This window comes from Oncorhynchus mykiss, chromosome 3, assembly GCF_013265735.2.
Source record: "Oncorhynchus mykiss isolate Arlee chromosome 3, USDA_OmykA_1.1, whole genome shotgun sequence".
Taxonomy (NCBI): Eukaryota; Metazoa; Chordata; class Actinopteri; order Salmoniformes; family Salmonidae; genus Oncorhynchus; species Oncorhynchus mykiss.
This window is the reverse complement of record NC_048567.1, coordinates 43965336-43983837: the sequence shown is the minus strand read 5'-3', so window position 1 is coordinate 43983837 and position 18502 is coordinate 43965336. Positions and strand designations below refer to the sequence as shown.

At 40.6% G+C, this 18502-nt stretch overlaps 1 long non-coding RNA gene across 1 annotated transcript in view; it reads right to left on the bottom strand.

Annotated features, from left to right (window-relative positions):
* Nucleotides 1–18502, bottom strand: part of LOC118956122 — a 43835-nt gene that overhangs the window by 3121 nt on the left and 22212 nt on the right. Inside the window, exon 2 of the long non-coding RNA XR_005045715.1 lies at nt 15022–15271. This is a non-coding gene — a long non-coding RNA (uncharacterized LOC118956122). The remainder of the gene's footprint in view (nt 1–15021; nt 15272–18502) is intronic.

Genomic DNA, 18502 nt, shown 5'->3' with positions numbered 1-18502 from the left:
CTTCCCCCTTTTTCCTCCAAACATAATGATGGTCATTATGGCCAAACAGTTCTATTTTTGTTTCATCAGACCAGAGGACATTTCTCCAAAAAGTACAATTTTTATCCCGATGTGCAGATGCAAACCGTAGTCTTTATGGCGGTTTTGGAGCAGTGGCTTCTTCCTTGCTGTGAGGCCTTTCAGGTTATTTCGATATAGGACTCGTTTTACTGTGGATATAGATACTTTTGTACCTGTTTCCTCCAGCATTTTCACAATGTCCTTTACTGTTGTTCTGTGATTGAGTCGCAATTTTCGCACCAAAGTACGTTAATCTCTAGGAGACAGAACGTGTCTCCTTCCTGAGCGGTATGATGGCTGCGTGGTCCCATGATGTTTATACTTGCGTACTATTGTTTGTACAGATGAACGTGGTACCTTCAGGCATTTGGAAATTGCTCGCAAGGATGAACCAGCCTTGTGGAGGTCTACAATTTTCTTTCTGAGGTCTTGGCTATGATGTCAAGCAAAGAGGCACTGAGTTTGAAGGTAGGTCTTGAAACACATCCACAGGTACACCTCCAATTGACTCAAATGATGTCAATTAGCATATCAGAAGCTTCTAAAGCCATGACATCATTTTCTGGAATTTTCCAAGCTGGTTAACCTCTCTAGGGTATGTGGGACGCTAGCGTCCCATCTGGCCAACATCCAGTGAGATTGCAGAGCGCCAAATTCAAACACAGAAATAATCATTCAGAAAACAAAACATATTTTACATAGATTTAAAGATTAAGTTCTTGTTAATCCAACCACGGTGTCAGATTTTAAAAATGTTTTACGGCGAAAGCATACCGTACGATTATTTGAGAACATACCCCAGTTGACAAATTATTACAAACAGTAACCAGCCAAGCAGAAGCATTACAAAACTCAGAAATAGAGATAAACTTAATCCCTTACCTTTGATGATCTTCATATGGTGGCACTCAGAAGACATTCATTTACTCAATAAATGTTCCTTTCGTTCGATAAAGTCTGTTTATATCCAAAAACCTCAGTTTTGTTCGCGCGTTTTCTTCACTAATCCACAGGATCAAATGCAGTCAAAACAGGCAGACATAAAATCCAAATTGTATCCGTAAAGTTCATAGAAACATGTCAAACGATGTTTATATTCAATCCTCAGTGTTTATCCTAAATTGTCTATAATATTTCAACCGGACAATAATGTTGTCAATATAAAAGGTAAACAAGAAATGCACTCTCTCGGGATTGCGCATGAAAAAGCTCTGTGACACGTCAGGGTCCACTCATTCAGACTGGTCTTACTCCCTCATTTATAAGAATACAAGCCTGAAACAATTTCTAAAGACTGGTGACATCTAGTGGAAGGCATAGGAACTGCAAATTGAGTCCTAAGTCAATGGATACTGTAATGACATTGAATAGTTAACTACAAAACAAAAAATATTTCCTGAATGGACTTTTCTCAGGTTTTCGCCTGCCAAATCAGTTCTGTTATACTCACAGACACTATTTTAACAGTTTTGGAAACTGTAGAGTGTTTTCTATCCAAATCTACTAGATATATGCATATCATATATTCTGGACCCGAGTAGCAGGCCGTTTAATTTGGGCATGCTTTTCATCCAAAATTCCGAATGCTGCCCCCTACCCTAGAGAAGTTAAAGGCACAGTCAACTTAGTGTGTGTAAACTTCTTACCCACTGGAATTGTGATACAGTGATTTTTTTGTGAAATAATCTGTCTGTAAACAATTGTTGGAAAAATGACTTATGTCATGCACAAAGTAGATGACCTAACCGACTTGCCAAAACTATAGTTTGTTAACAAGAAATTTGTGGAGTGGTTGAAAAACACGTTTTAATGACTCTAACCTAAGTCTATGTAAACTTCCGACTTAACTGTAGTTCCGACAGTGCAGTGATATCTAACAAGCAATCTAACAATTCCCCAATAACTACCTTATACACACAAATCTAAAAGGGGTGAATGAGAATATGTACATACAGTGGGGAGAACAAGTATTTGATACACTGCCGATTTTGCAGGTTTTCCTACTTACAAAGCATGTAGAGGTCTTTAATTATTATCATAGGTACACTTCAACTGTGAGAGACGGAATCTAAAACAAAAATCCAGAAAATCACATTGTATGATTTTTAACTAATTAATTTGCATTTTATTGCATGACATAAGTATTTGATACATCATGTTACGGATACAAGTATCCTGTGTGTGTATCCTGTGTGTGTGTTTCTTTTCTCTCCTTCTCCCCTCACAGGTGAAAATCATCACTCCCCAATCAGTCAACAATCAATCATCAATCAGAAGACACACCTCCTCCTGTTTCCTACCCTATCACAGTTCCTTTCCCTTGGTTTAAAAACCCCATCAGTTGTTTGCTCTAGAGCTCAATCGCTCTGTAAATGCCATGTCTGTAGGTCTCTGTGTTTCAACCTCTCTTTTGTTTGAGCACCTCCATAGCACTTTGTCATCACCTGTGAGTATTGTTTTTGGTTATGGTGTTTGTTTGATTGCTGTTGGGGAAACCAAGACAAGTCGCCCATGGGCATACACTAGTTAGAACTGGGCGGACCACCCACTGTATTTTTGGTTGGTTAGCTGTTGTTAAAATAGGCTAGTCTAGCTTAGGGGTGTTTTGAATACTTGTTTCTTTCCTTGGGTCCAGCTCAGCCCCTTTTCCTGCTTCCCCCCCCCATTACCGTGTGTTTACAAATAAACCTTGAGTTTGACGGTAGATTTCAGTTGTCCTGGTTTTCGTTCACACTTTTACTTTGTCACTATTATAATTTGCATGAGTTATGTTATGGGTCTCATTACCATCCCCCTAGACTGTCGGGCCAAAAGGGATTCGTAACACATCAGAAAAGCAGAAATTAATATTTGGTACAGAAACCTTTGTTTGCAATTACAGAGATCATATGTTTCCTGTAGTTCTTGACCAGGTTTGCACACACTGCAGCAGAGATTTTGGCCCACTCCTCCATACAGACCTCCATACAGACCTGCTCTTACTGAGGGAAGGAGGTTGTTGGCCAAGATCTCGTGATACATGGCCCCATCCATCCTCCCCTCAATACAGTGCAGTCGTCCTGTCCTCTTTGCAGAAAAGCATCTCCAAAGAATGATGTTTCCACCTCCATGCTTCACGGTTGGGATGGTGTTGTTGGGGTTGTACTCATCCTTCTTCCTCCAAACACGCCGAGTGGAGTTCAGACCAAAAGGCTCTATTTGTCTCATCAGACCACATGACCTGCTCCCATTCCTCCTCTGGCTCATCCAGATGGTCATTGGCAAACTTCAGATGGGCCTGGACATGCACTGGCTTGAGCAGGGGGACCTTGCGTGCGCTGCAGGATTTTAATCCATGACTGTGTAGTGTGCTACTAATGGTTCTAATGGTTCTTTGAGACTGTGGTCCCAGCTCTCTTCAGGTCATTAACCAGGTCCTGCCGTGTAGTTCTGGGCTGATCCCTCACCTTCCTCATGATCATTGATGCCCACGAGGTGAGATCTTGCATGGAGCCCCAGACTGAGGGTGATTGACCGTCATCTTGAACTTCTTCCATTTTCTAATAATTGTGCCAACAGTTGTTGCCTTCTAACCAAGCTGCCTGCCTATTGTCCTGTAGCCCATCCCAGCCTTGTGCAGGTCTATGATTTTTTTCCTGATGTCCTTACACCCTCTCTGGTCTTGGCCATTGTGGAGAGGTTGGAGTCTGTTTGAGTGTGTGGACAGGTGTCTTTTATACAGGTAATGAGTGCAAACAGGTGCAGTTAATACAGGTAATGAGTGGAGAACAGGAGGGCTTCTTAAAGAAAAACGAACAGGAATTCTTACTGGTTGGTAGGTGATCAAATAATTATGTCATGCAATAAAATGCAAATTAATTACTTAAATCATACAATGTGATTTTCTGGATTTTTGTTTTAGATTCCGTCTCTCACAGTTGAAGTATACATATGATAACAATAACAGACATGCTTTGTAAGTCGGAAAAGCTGCAAAATCGGCAGTGTTTCAAATACTTGTTCTCCCCACTGTGTCTCCAGATTAGCTACATCTTCAAACTAAGGGGATTCATGGCATCTGTGACAGAGGAGAGAAGCGTTCACCCATGTATACGGGTAAGAAAGTCCAATTTTGTCAAAGTATTTCTCATAGCAGGTTAAAGCGTACTGTTAGCTAGCTAACATTGAACCTAGTTGGTTAGCTTTAGCTAACTTCATGCAGGGTAGGAACGTTATGAGTTGTGATTATGGTTAATTCTTTAGCTAGCTAGCTTGCTAACGGTAGCTAACTCAGTTCCATACATACGTGGCCAACCGCGGCATTCAAACGAGGCTGCAATGAAAACTAAATGGGACTGTAGCGACTGTTGCATCAAAATCCAGGGTGTGAACCAAGTATCGATTAAGAGTTGATTGGCATGGTAATGGACCAATAGTACTGGAAAAAGGTTGAGAACACTGACCCCGCTGACACTGTACGTTAAAGTGTGACGGGTCACGATGTATTATTCAACTCATTCTGTGCTGTACAGCCACATTCCACCAGGTGTAGCGCTTCTCTCGCAGATTAAAAACAAGAAATGATCAATGGTAAGTGTAATGGTGAGTGTAAAGTTAATTTCTCGTGAATTCATCAATAGTTAACTCAATTGTACATTTTTGGCATAATCACTGCAAGCCATCATGACTCACAAAAACCTTGACACCCACAGTTTAATTGTGAAGATATATTTAGCGCCGCCCTAAGAACCCTATTCAAATGATACAAACCTTCAAATAGGTATGTAATGAGACATTATTTAAACACTTTATAGTGTTTTTTTTACATTTTAGAGGTGATAAGTTTTTAAAAAGACCTGGTGGTGTACCATTTCTTTCTTCAATCATGCAGAGACGGGCAGCATGAAGGTATCGTCATTAATGTTGCTGGAAGGGGGAGAAATTGTGATTTACAATTCATATTAGAGTTGACCTGGAAGATTTACGTTTTTGGGGCGATAAAATAAGGTCAAATGTATGGAAGAGCACAATGTACAAAAGGTCATTAGCTAAAGTTACATGTCTAAACAACAGACTCCGCTATGCAAGTAACCATTTCACTGTACCATTTACACATTCTGTATCCTGTGCCGGTGATGAATAAACTTAGATTTTATTTGATATAGTGTGTGTTTACCAATGTAAAGAACAACATGACCTGCACCAAAGTCAAATTAGGATATAACTTTTGGCCAATGAGACTGTCCAAGTTCTAAAATTCTACGGTAGAATGCGTTGCTTTTATTTCGATACTCATAACCGTAAGCTATTTTCTGTAATTAGCTCGCCATTAACTTGTAAATAATAATCTTGTTGTGGGTTTATTTTCCTGTAATAATGAATACAAATGAGCTAAAGTTAAGATGTTGTCAGCTATGATATGGTCATTGACATTAGCTAGCTAACAAGGTAGAAACGATCAAAGCATTGTTTAGAAAGTTGCTTTTAGTTCCTGGTTTGATATATCGACATATACTAAATTCATGTTCAAACGGATGGGTTTATTGGTGTTAAAATACACCAGTTATGCTATTTTGAACCTCCAGGCCTGGTGTTTTGATGTTTATACTTTTTCATAACGACAAGTTTGATGCGGACGACAAATCTTTGGTTGTTTAGAACACTACCGTACTCTGTTTGGCCTCGCATGTGAATCCTTAAAGAGATGGGTGGGGCTAAGGCTTAAGAGACTGTGAATGAAGCTGAATGAGTATAGACAAAGAGCTCTCCAGCAGGTGTCCCAACACAGTCAAGGGCCTATTTCTCAAAAGTGGGCTTACATGTTTATCAACTTTCAAAGCAGAATTACTTTCCCATTGTTCCTCAACTATAGTGTATGACGTCATATTTTCTAGCTCTGAGTCTATTTCAAATTTTGCTACCTAAGACCGAATTGAGCCAGTCAGTCACATATTGAGTTGCACCCCTGCCATTTGTCCTAAGACCAGCCTCAATTCATTGGGGCATGGACTCTACAAGGTGTCGAAAGCCCATGTTGACTCCAATGCTTCTCACAGTTGTCAACTTGGCTGGATGTCCTTTGGGTGGTGGACCATTCTTGAAACACACGGGAAACTGATGAGCATGAAAAACCCAGCAGCGTTGCAGTTCTTGACACACTCAAACAGTTGCACCTGGCACCTACTACCATACCCGTTCAAAGGAAGTTAAATATTTTGTCTTGCCCATTCACCCTCTGAATGGCAAAAATACACAATCCATGTCTCAATTGTCTCAAGGCTCAAAAATCGTTCTTTAACCTGTCTCCTCCCCTTCATTTACACTGGTTGAAGTGGATTTAACAAGTGACATCAATAAGGGATCAAAGCTTTCACCTGGTCAGTCTGTCATGGTAAGAGCATGTGTTCATAATGTGTCGTATACTCGGCGTGTGTGCACATAAAGATGTAGGTAAATTCATCTCTATTTTAACAGCCTAATTGACTAGCCAAAATTTATGACAACCACTGGTTTAGGTTGCACATAATTTCCTGCTTAAACATGTTAGATTAAACTATTTATTTCTTGAATACCATCTCAGAAGTCTATTACACTTTTCAAAAAAGCACCCACATTAGACGATTTTAAAAAATCCCATTGCGTGACGCCACAAAACAATTGGTGCAACCAAATTATGGTGTCACGTCTCCGGTCTTCTAGCCATCGCCGATCCATTTTTCATTTGTCTTGTCTTGTTTTCCCACACACCTGGTTCTCATTTCCCTCATTATGTGTTGTGTATTTAACCCTCTGTTTTCCCCATGTCTTTGTGTGGTATTGTTGATTTCTGTTTCATGTATTTCGCACGTTAGTCTGTTGCGCTGGGATATGTTAACCCAAATTGTTATTTTGTGTTTATTTTGCCATGTGCTTTTGGTTCGCCTAAATAAAAGGCTCCGTTGGCTGCCCAATATCTGCTCTCCTTCCTGCACCTGACTCTCTTACAGCCATTTACGCAGACCTGACATATGGCTTGGTGCCACCAACTGAAAAAGTTAGTGGGACCAGTGCCACCAGGGTAAAATGTTAGTTTGGAGCTCTGCTGTCTCAGTTTGGTAAATGTTACAACTGGAATTAATTTAATAAATTAAATGCAATTAAATACTATAACACTGCTGGTTAGAATAGCGTTTGGTTAATTCTCCCTGGGAGCGCATTCCTGCAGCATGCCAGTTTGATGACGCCAGGGTGAAAAGAAGCAAAAAATGACATGCATGCCATACGATTGCCGACATTCAAAATCCAATCCGGCCAGACAAATTCTTTGAAGACTTTTAGTATCTTCAGGGAAAAGCAACTTAACGGGTCCTCAGCCAAAGCTGTCTGTCTTCAGACAGTGAAGCAAAATAAACACCAGGTGAAAAAATATCAGAACTCAAATGAAACATACCGTGGCCTCCTTCCACAAACTATTTACATAACCAAACTTACGGGAAGGAAAAAAAAGTTTGGACCCACTCGACCAGAGAGAGAATGTAATAGATAACTTCAGCCAGTATTCATGGACATTTGGAGGTGTTGTATGGGACTGCTGTGTCCAGGCTGACGCATAATCCAAGAATAATCCGTAATCCGAGCAAGGTCACACCAACGTCCCAGAATGCCATGGCCTGCACTGTGCCAATAGCACGGCCATAATCAAGCAGTGCCTGTGACCTCAGTGTGTTGAACATATGGGGCGAGACACAATTGGCCTTTCATGGGGAACGCAGCAGGACGCTCGTAAACAACTGATTAGTGTATTTAAGAGAGATACGGGTAACTACAGTTTTGTGATGAAACCAGCAATATGGGAAAAACTTTTTTTTTTTTAATGAAATAAGCCCATTAATTTATCATCCAGTTTAAAAATATATACATGTGTGTTACAAAGATGTAGTAATTAAAACGGGTGATGCTGGGTATTGGATTGGCAGCTCAACACATTGTCTGCAACAGTAACATGACCGAGCAGTAAAAACATTGGACATTTGAGTAAGGGTTGCTCAACTCCTGGGCTGTGTTTGTTGGCATGTCTCAACCAAAGCTCATGCTGTTGTTGAATGAGTGAGTTCAACATCCTACAATGGTTGTGGTTGGGCTATTACAAATTTAGCATAAGAACACTGGAAATAAGAGCGAGGGTATGATGAATGCCTAAAGCTCGCCACAACCAAACAAAATCACTTTTTATTTGTCCTCGACGAGTCCCGTTAGGACATCAGAACATCTTTCTTACAGAAATGTGGTTTAAAAAAACCTTAGGCAATTGAAAACACACTGAACTCAATAATTAATCCTGCAATAAAGTCTCTTTGGTTATGGCACTGTACTGACAACTTCAAACAAAATTCTCATAAAACAACGCTATACAAAAGCAAAAATGAAAGCAAAGAGTGACGCTGGAGAACATTCACTTGAGGGCATAACCATCTTGGGCTGCATGTCCCTGTACGACATCAACAAATGATTCAGTCTATGTGATGCAGCTTAGTGGAGGCTGCCTTCTAGGAAGAATGGGAAAGATGGTGCAAGTCTAATGGTGTACCGCGCTGTAGCCTTGGTATTGTGAGCCTTCGTTTTGGGGCTATGTGCAAAGCCACATTGGTTCAATTCGCTGTTTCCTAGTCTCTCCTACTAAAATGCTAAATAAAACCAGAGTCCACAATTGTTTCAACCTGTAAGGGCTACATTGTTTGTAGTTAGACAGCTGACAGGTGCTCAGGGGGAAAGTACTAGGATAGACCAAATAACATTATTATAACAGGACTATGAAAGTTTTCCTGCAAAACACCCTGACAATGAAGACTCATCAGCAAAACCCATAAAAACAGGGACAGTTTACAAGTTAAAGAATATTATTCTGTGTTAAAGGATAACCTGTCACTGAACTGTGGAAGTGGGTTTTGGACAAACTCATAAAAAATGTGTAATGTGTGAGAAATGTACATCAACAGGGATCCACGCTAGGGTTAAACAAATGTGTAAGACAGAAAGACTGGAATCGCTAACAAACTATACTGATCAAAAATATACAAGCAACATGTAAAGTGTTGGTTCCATGTTTCATGAGCTGAAATAAAATATCCCTACATTTTCCATACGCACTAAGGCTATTTCGCTCCAATTTTGTGAACAAATTTATTTACATCCCTGTTAGTGAGCATTTCTCCTTTGCCAAGATAATCCATCCACCTGACAAGTGTGTCATATCAAGACGTTCATTAAATAGCATGATCATTACACAGGTGCACCTTTTGCTGGGGACAATAAAAGGCCACTCTAAACTGTGCAGTTGGCATGTTGACACAACATTGACATTAGCAAACCGCTCGCCCACACGACGCCATACAGGTGGTCTTCAGTTGTGAGGCCGGTTGGACGTACTGCCAAATTCCCTAAAACGACGTTGGAGGCAACAGCTCTTGTGGACATCCCTGCAGTCAGCATGCCAACTGCACAGTTTAGAGTGTCCTTTTATTGTGCCTCATGCAGCTGGACACATTTCATTTGGATAGTGTTTATCAGACTGTTGATTGTGGCCTGTAGAAAGTTGTGCCACTCCTCTTCAATGGCTGTGCGAAGTTGTTGGATATTGGCAGGAACATGCCGTCGTCCATTTAGATCCAGAGCATCCCAAACATGTTTGCTGAGTATGCAGGCCATGGAAGAACTGGGACAATTTCAGCTTCCGGGAATTGTATACAGATCCTTGCGACATGGGGCCGTGCATTATCATGCTGAAACATTAGGTGATGGAGGCAGATGAAGAGCATGACAACGGGCCTCAGGATCTCATCACGGTGTCTCTGTGCGTTCAAATTGCCATTGATAAAATGCATTTGTGTTTGTCAGTAGCTTATGCCTGCCCATACCATAACCCTACCGCCACTGGAAATGTGTCCAGCTGCATGAGGCAAATGGTGGTCACACCAGATATGGACAGGTTTTCTGATCCATGCCCCTAATTGTTTTAAGATATCTCTATTCCCAGTCATGTGAAAATCCATAGATTGGGCCTAATGAATTTATTGCAATTGACTGATTTCCTTATATGAACTGTAACTCAGTAAAATCTTTGAAATTGTTTCATGTTGCTTTAATATTTTGGTTAAGAATAGAAAAAATATATATACAGTTGAAGTCGGAAGTCTACATACACTTAGGTTGGAGTCATTAAAACTTGTTTTTCAACCACTCCATACATTTCTTGTTAACAAACTATAGTTTTGGTAAGTCGGATAGAACATCTACTTTGTACATGACAAGTAATTTTTCCAACAATTGTTTACAGACAGATTATTTCACTTATAATTCACTGTATCACAATTCCAGTGGTTCAGAAGTTTACATACACTAAATTGACTGTGTGTAATGATGTTCATCTGAGGAAGAAGGAGTAGACCAAAGCGCAGAACACTAAATACAAAAGAACAAGAGAATAAATGAAAACCGAAACAGTCCCGTATGGTGCAAACACTGAAACGGAAAACAACTACCCACAACCCATAGTGGGAAAACAGGCTGCCTAAGTATGCTTCTCAATCAGATACAACGATTGACAGCTGCCTCTGATTGGGAACCATACCAGGCCAAACACCTAGAAATATAACACACAGAACCAAAACATAGAATCAGATCTCATTTCTTTAAGAGGATTAGCAGGCCTGGGGCAGCAGAGGGTGAAACCCAGGCCCCCAACCAGATCCATGGTGTGGGGAAATCCCTTTACATCGTTAGATCACAGGATTAGTGGGGCACCACCACCAGAGTCTCGCTCCCTCTCTCTCAACGTCCAAGGGCTAACAGGCCTGCTGATTAGAGAACTTTGGCCAAAGCCTCAAAAAGTAGTAATGTTGATTTCGTGGTCAATTTACCATTTCTTTGTGGATTTTGATGTGTTATTGGGGTCATTGTCCTGCTGGAGGATCCACTTGTGGCCCAGTTTCACCCTCCTGGTAGAGGCAACCACGTTTTTGGCTAAAATGTCCTGGTACTTGGTAGAGTTTATGACGCTGTTGACCTTAACAAGGGCCCCAGGGGCCTCATTTATCAATATTGCGTGGAAACTATTCTAAAATACTACTTATAAACGGAATGTATAATGTTCATACCTCATAGAAAGTGTGATTTATCAAACAATCCTATGAGCATCACACCCACACCGGTAGAAGATAACCATTAACCATTGATAAATACCATTTGTTCTCAGCCTCGATGCTCGACCATGGCTATTTGCATTTAGAAACACCCCTAATTAACCATATATGGTCAAAATCATCACTTTAAAGCCGTACCAAAAATAACATAGCTACAAAGAGGACCATTAAATTGACCAGTAAACATTTTTTTAAAGCACATAGCTTCAAAGAGGACCATTAAGTTGCTTTAGTAATGGCAAATTTTAGAGCCCTCTGGGTTCTCTATGGTGTTGTTGTTCAGGGTGTGACTAGGGGGTGTTCTAGCCTTTTCATTTCTATGTTGGTGCTCTTAGTATGGTTCCCAATTAGACGCAGCTGGTGTTCGTTGTCTCTAATTGTCTCTAATTGGGAATCATAGTTAAGGTGTCCCTGTTCCCACCTGCTTTGTTTGTGTATGTGCTTGTTCCACTATGTTACTTCACCACCAGAGTCTCGTCAGACTTTTGTTGAGAAGTTTCACTTTTAATAAAGATGTGGAACTCCGTTCTTTTCAACAAACGTGACAAATACTTCAAATGAGTAGGCAACCATTCTCATCCCCTGGCATGTGTTTGTCTTTTTAAAGTAGGTCTTAAATGGTCACAAAAAATTCTATAAGATTGGTTTTGGGAAACTATAGTTTATGAGCTAAACTGTACTGCAAAAAAAAAGTCCCACCTGTCTCTAAAAATGAGCTCTCTGTGAAATGCAGCATGTGCCAAATCCGCAGAACAAAGCAAGATCATTATCATCATTATCTCAGTCTTTTAATAGTATTTCAACAATGGTTTCACTTTCACACGTACCTCTAATTTAAGAAATGACTGTACTTTATATGGATTATTATCGTAACAAATGCACTGATGTGGTCAAATTATACGCCTGCATGAATTCATTTCAGACATTTTCAACATTCTACACTTGACAAGCAGTTCCCGTATTCCATCACTTGGCACTGTGCGTACCCATGGTCATATGCACACTCTCAAGCAAATGTTCATAGCGATAAATCTCACACTTTGCGTGGAAATGATTTCATGCATGGTTTACGCACAGATTTGTGCATACACATGATTGATAAATGAGGCTCCAGGACCAGTGGAAGCAATACAGCCCCATAACTTCAAAGATGCCAAAGACCTCTGTTTTTGTCTCATCTGACCATATAGCACTCAGTTCCAATCCAAGTGTCATTGCCGTTTCGCAAACTCCAGGCGTTTACATTTGTTGGAGGCTTGCTCTCTCTGGCAACCCTTCCAAAGAGCCTATTGGAGGTTTTTGTCATTTGCCAAATGTGGCCCTTGGATTTTTCTTTCCCTCCCGAACCATCTTCCTCACTGTGTGTGGGGACAAGATACAATTGTCCTCTACCAGGAACGTTTTTACCAATTGCCTGATTTATGAAGGTCGTGGGCGAGCCTATGATGCACCACTTATGTACCATTTTCACTTTGAAAGAAACATTTGCTAATTTGACCATCCTATGACTTTCTCCCATAGTCCACCAATATGTCATGCAGATTAGCAATTGTTTATTTTATTGATCACACTGGGTATTCATTCACTCATTCTGGTGGGTAGTTCACACTAGGTAGGAATCACTGCTGTAGATAGGCAGGAAATGTGAACAGGCGAACGTAGATAACTATTTTGGTTGATCACCAACAAAATAATTGTGGACTCAAAAAGCATAACCAATCTACCTGAGAAATATAGTACAATCGGAAAGTATTTAGACCCCTTTACTTTTTCCATATTTTGTTACGTTACAGCCTTATTCTAAAACGGATTGAGATGGATTCGTTTTTTTGCTCATCAATCATATACAATACCCCATAATGACAAAGCAAAAACAGGTTTAGAAATTTCTAAAACGTATCAAATAAACTGAAATATTACATTTACATAAGTATTCAGACTCTTTATTCAGTACTTTGAAGCACCTTGGGCAGCAATTATAGCCTCGAGTCCTCTTGGGTATGACACTACTAGCTTCGCACGCCTGTATTTGAGGAGTTTCTCGCATTCTTCTCTGCAGATCCTCTCAAGCTGTCGGGTTGGATTTGGAGTGTCGCTGCACAGCTATTTTCAGGTCTCTCCAGAGATGTTTGATCAAGTCTGGGCTCTGGCTGGGTCACTCAAGGACATTCAGAGACTTGTCCCAAAGCCACTCCTGCATTGTCTTGGCCGTGTGCTTACGGTCGTTGTCCTGTCCAGTCTGAGGTCCTGAGCTCTCTGGAGCAGGTTTTGATCAAGGATCTCTCTGTACTTTGCTCCGTTCATCTTTCCCTCAATCCTGACTAGTCTCCCAATCCCTGCTGCAGAAAAACATCCCCGCAGCATGATGGTGCCACCACCATGCTTCACCAAAATTTGTTGGTACTCTTCCCCAGATCTGTGCCTTAACACAATCTTGTCTCTGAGCTCTAAGGACAATTCTGTTAACCTCATGGCTTGGTTTTCGCTCTGACATGCACTGTCAACTGTGGGACCTTATATAGACAGGTGTGCCTTTCCAAATCATGTCCAATCAATGGAATTTACCACAGGTGGACTCCAATCAAGTTGTAGAAACATCTCACGGATTATCAATGGAAACAGGATGCACCTGATCTCAATTTTGAGTCTCATAGCAAAGGGTCTGAATACCTATGTCAATAAGTTCTTTATTTTTAATACATTTGCAAAAATGTCTAAACCTGTTTTCGCTTTGTCTTTCTGGGGTATTGTGTGTAGATAGATGAGGATTTTTATTTAATCCATTTTAGAATAAGGCTTTAACGGTACAACATTTGGGAAAAGTCAAGGGTTCTGAATACTTTCCGAATGCACTGTACATGTTTGTGTGATGTTACTGTATAATTCTATAGCTAGACACATTTAACATTAGGTTGCAAGTGATTTTCACTTCTTCTCCAGCTCCGGGACAGCAGTGTGATTCGAATAGGCTGGATTAGCGCAAAGACTCATCTTGCCCAGAAGGCCAGCCAAAGGCGGCTAAGGGCTCAATCCCCTTGTCTTCATTCAAAGTGAAAACATTACACAAGGAGTGGGGCGGCATAGGGTCGCCACCGACCTGTGGAGTCCCGCTTTAAACAGGTTAACTTAAAAAAAAAATAGAATGTTAAAGCAGATTTTATTTTGTTTCGATTTTTTTATAAGAATCGTTTGGGTGCCAATAATTGATGCTTATCTTTTTGAGAATTGTATTTATTACTTGTGTGTAAAATAATATAATTTAAAAAAAATGTTTGTATAAAATATGTGTATTATTTATTTCATAGTCTTTTTTGCTCATCTTTAACAAGTGTGCCAATAATTTGAGGTGACTGTACATTCCATCATATCAACAGATACGTATGTCACATTTTGGCCAGAGAAACACACAACATGCCATAAAATCTTTATGTTATGCAGTTAATTCATTCCGTTTAGTGAGAATCCTTCCCAGCTGTCTCTATAACCATAAGGCCTGTCACCTGCAGCAGCCAAAGATCTGACTCCACCTCAGGCGAGGCAAACAAGTTCATTAATGGCAGCTCCTCAAACACCAGAGAGTTGACATAAGGACACCAGCGATAAAAAAGCAATATCAATCTAATTCAACTCAAGTGGGAAGAAGTTCAAAAGTGTTTGGTTTGATGTAGCACAAGATTTGACAACCTTGGTCTGCTGGTACTGCAGGGTGTTGTTCTAACCAGGCAGTTTTCCATTGCAGAATATTTTTGCTACAGTGTGCACGAATTAACACGACCCAGCACTGGTCAACCAGACAAACTCTTACCTAGGCGACTGTAGGAATCAATTGTTGGGGTACCATTCCTGAGAAGACTGATGAAGAGGATGAGGAAGACGGCCTCAGTACTCCTCTGGGGGGTGTAAGGTGAACACCATCGACGGTCCGGCTGGATGAACACTGCCAGGGAGAATATGATGAGGGAGGAGGAGGAGGGAGCGTCTCAAGGGCTCATTCTAGACGACACAGCTTTCAGGTGGTTGCAGTTGGCTTGCTTCTCCACCCCCATGAATTCAACCTGTCAAGGGCACATAAATACTCAAGTTTAAATGAGGTTAGTCATATGTGGACCAAATATGCTCCCATACAATTCAAAGTTTAAGAATACTATATAGGCTACTTAACAGTGCACAAAACATTAGGAATTACCTTCCTAATTTTGAATTGCACCTCCTTTTGCCCTCAGAACAGACTAAATTTGTCAGGGCATGGACTCTACAAGGTGTCAAAAGCTTTCCACAGGGATGCTAGCCCATGCTGACTCCAATGCTGAAGTGGATTTCACAAGTGACATCAATCAGTGATCATATCTTTCACCTAGATTTACCTGGTCAATCTATGTAATGGAAAGGGCATGTTTTGTACACTGAGTGTATATACTATTTAGAATGTAAAAATGTATTACGTAACAAACGAATATCAACATACTAGGCCCACCCATACTGAGAATGCGTCATGTAATGCACAATTGTGTTGTTTCCCACTATTCGTTCATTTTGGTACAGCCTGTCCTCATATCTGATTATCAACTGTTGTCAAAAGAAAAGGAGCTCAGATGCAATAACTTATTAACCGTATAACCAACGTTGACAGACAAGCTGTCTTCATCAGGGTATAATGACACCCACTTCCCTTGAAAAACAGTTTGCTCTACATCCAACTCTGTCGAACCAAAAGAATTTGCAAAAAACAATCAGATTTTGACAGAAATATGGCTGAGACACAAATAAAATAGAAGGAGAGGGGGTACAAAAATGGTCAGATTAATACGGCCATCTCTTTCAAGGACAGCATCACAAAAAGAAGCATTCTTGCATCCTCACTACCCGTGCTCGGAACCGATTTAAGGGAATCGTTCAAACATTGGCACATTCTAAGATCCATTATAAGATCCGATGACAGTATCGGAAATGTGTTTTCGGACCCTCCCTTGGTCGTATTCTCGAAAAGGCAGAAATCTCAGAGATCAATTGGTAAACTCTGATTTTCCACCCCAAAACACCCCAGCACAACATCTATTTGCGCCTCTACCGGATGGAAACTACAAGTGTACTTCTAGAAGGTTATCCTATCTTCACAGAGGAACTCTGGAGCTCTGTCAGAGTGACCACTGGGTTCTTGGTCACCTCCCTGACCAAGGTCCTTCTCGCCTGATTGCTCAGAGCGGCCGGGCGGCCAGCTCTAGGAAGTCTTTGTGGTTCCAAACTTCTTACATTTAAGAAGGGTGGAGGCTACTGTGTTCTTGGGGACCTTCAATGTTGCAGACATTTTTTGGTACCCTTCCCCACATCTGTACCTTGACACAATCCTGTCTCGGAGCTCTACGCACAATTCTTTCAACCTCATGGCTTGGTTTTTGCTCTGATATGCACTGCCAACTGTGGGACATATACAGTGCCTTGCGAAAGTATTCGGCCCCCTTGAACTTTGCGACCTTTTGCCACATTTCAGGCTTCAAACATAAAGATATAAAACTGTATTTTTTTGTGAAGAATCAACAACAAGTGGGACACAATCATGAAGTGGAACGACATTTATTGGATATTTCAAACTTTTTTAACAAATCAAAAACTGAAAAATTGGGCGTGCAAAATTATTCAGCCCCCTTAAGTTAATACTTTGTAGCGCCACCTTTTGCTGCGATTACAGCTGTAAGTCGCTTGGGGTATGTCTCTATCAGTTTTGCACATCGAGAGACTGAATTGTTTTCCCATTCCTCCTTGCAAAAGCAGCTCGAGGTTGGATGGAGAGCATTTGTGAACAGCAGTTTTCAGTTCTTTCCACAGATTCTCGATTGGATTCAGGTCTGGACTTTGACTTGGCCATTCTAACACCTGGATATGTTTATTTTTGAACCATTCCATTGTAGATTTTGCTTTATGTTTTGGATCATTGTCTTGTTGGAAGACAAATCTCCGTCCCAGTCTCAGGTCTTTTGCAGACTCCATCAGGTTTTCTTCCAGAATGGTCCTGTATTTGGCTCCATCCATCTTCCCATCAATTTTAACCATCTTCCCTGTCCCTGCTGAAGAAAAGCAGGCCCAAACCATGATGCTGCCACCACCATGTTTGACAGTGGGGATGGTGTGTTCAGCTGTGTTGCTTTTACGCCAAACATAACGTTTTGCATTGTTGCCAAAAAGTTCAATTTTGGTTTCATCTGACCAGAGCACCTTCTTCCACATGCTTGGTGTGTCTCCCAGGTGGCTTGTGGCAAACTTTAAACAACACTTTTTATGGATATCTTTAAGAAATGGCTTTCTTCTTGCCACTCTTCCATAAAGGCCAGATTTGTGCAATATACGACTGATTGTTGTCCTATGGACAGAGTCTCCCACCTCAGCTGTAGATCTTTGCAGTTCATCCAGAGTGATCATGGGCCTCTTGGCTGCATCTCTGATCAGTCTTCTCCTTGTTTGAGCTGAAAGTTTAGAGGGACGGCCAGGTCTTGGTAGATTTGCAGTGGTCTGATACTCCTTCCATTTCAATATTATCGCTTGCACAGTGCTCCTTGGGATGTTTAAAGCTTGGGAAATCTTTTTGTATCCAAATCCGGCTTTAAACTTCTTCACAACAGTATCTCGGACCTGCCTGGTGTGTTCCTTGTTCTTCATGATGCTCTCTGCGCTTTTAACTGACCTCTGAGACTATCACAGTGCAGGTGTGTTTATACGGAGACTTGATTACACACAGGTGGATTGTATTTATCATCATTAGTCATTTAGGTCAACATTGGATCATTCAGAGATCCTCACTGAACTTCTGGAGAGAGTTTGCTGCACTGAAAGTAAAGGGAATGAATAATTTTGCACGCCCAATTTTTCAGTTTTTGATATGTTAAAAAGTTTGAAATATCCAATAAATGTCGTTCCACTTCATGATTGTGTCCCACTTGTTGTTGATTCTTCACAAAAAAATACAGTTTTATATCTTTATGTTTGAAGCCTGAAATGTGGCAAAAGGTCGCAAAGTTCAAGGGGGCCGAATACTTTCGCAAGGCACTGTATATATATATATACACACACACAGGTGTCTGCCTTTCCAAATCATGTCCAATCAATTGAATTTACCACAAGTGGAGTCCAATAAAGTTGTAGAAACATCTCAAGGATGATCAATGGAAACAGAATGCACTTGAGCTCAATTTTGAGTCTCATAGCAAAGGGTCACAAAATGTATGAAAATAATGGATTTCTGTTTTTTTTAAATATATATATATATATATATATATATATATATATATATATAT